The 782-nt window shown below is 22.9% G+C and overlaps 1 protein-coding gene across 1 annotated transcript in view; it reads right to left on the bottom strand.

The window, feature by feature from the left end:
- LOC108767951 (retinol dehydrogenase 14) overlaps positions 1-782 on the bottom strand; it is a 14,262-nt gene that overhangs the window by 12,592 nt on the left and 888 nt on the right. The gene's annotated exons all lie outside the window — the stretch shown is intronic.

Genomic DNA, 782 nt, shown 5'->3' on the forward strand with positions numbered 1-782 from the left:
TGGTTCTGTGCCCTTTATTATTGATATTGTTTTATACTTATTGAACCTTAGTATCTTCTAATCTGTACATTTATTATATAACAAAATGATTGCTAATATTACCTATTTGCTTGATTTATTATTTTACACATAGTAGCAAAGTTTATAAAAATTAGTTCAACTATAATATTTAATATAATTGTATTATTATTGTACGAATATTTAATATAATTATGTTATTATATTATATGAATATTTAACATAATTGTATTATTAACGAATCAAATTGACATCTTTCTTGAATAATGAAGTTATATATGCTTGTATTTTTATAATCTGTAATTGAAGTAGAAATCCTCTTCCTTCTTGAGAAAACCAATTATAGAGGAAAGTCACCGATACCGATATATCACTTTGTTTTTAGACAATATTTCTTAAACAAAAGGTAAAAATACAACTTCAAAAACATAAATACAAAGTAAAAAGTGTCTTTTATCAGATAGTATAAGCAATTTTTATAATACTGTTTGCAATACTGTTGACAAAATGGACTCCAAAATTGACATAGTAGGCAATGATACCAACAATCCTATTCTATAAATAAAGATATGTCCTATTCTGTAAAGAAAACTAATTTATGAAATTATAAACATTTAAAATGACATAATATTATCAATAATATAGTCACTATTATTTTAATTACACAATTTGCAAAAGAACACCGTAAGAATTTTTTTCTCGGATTCATAGAATTGGTTTTTAGCTGATTTGGTATAGAAATAAGCCACAAATATATGAATTAT

This window comes from Trachymyrmex cornetzi, unplaced genomic scaffold, assembly GCF_001594075.2.
Source record: "Trachymyrmex cornetzi isolate Tcor2-1 unplaced genomic scaffold, Tcor1.1 scaffold74, whole genome shotgun sequence".
NCBI lineage: Eukaryota > Metazoa > Arthropoda > Insecta > Hymenoptera > Formicidae > Trachymyrmex > Trachymyrmex cornetzi.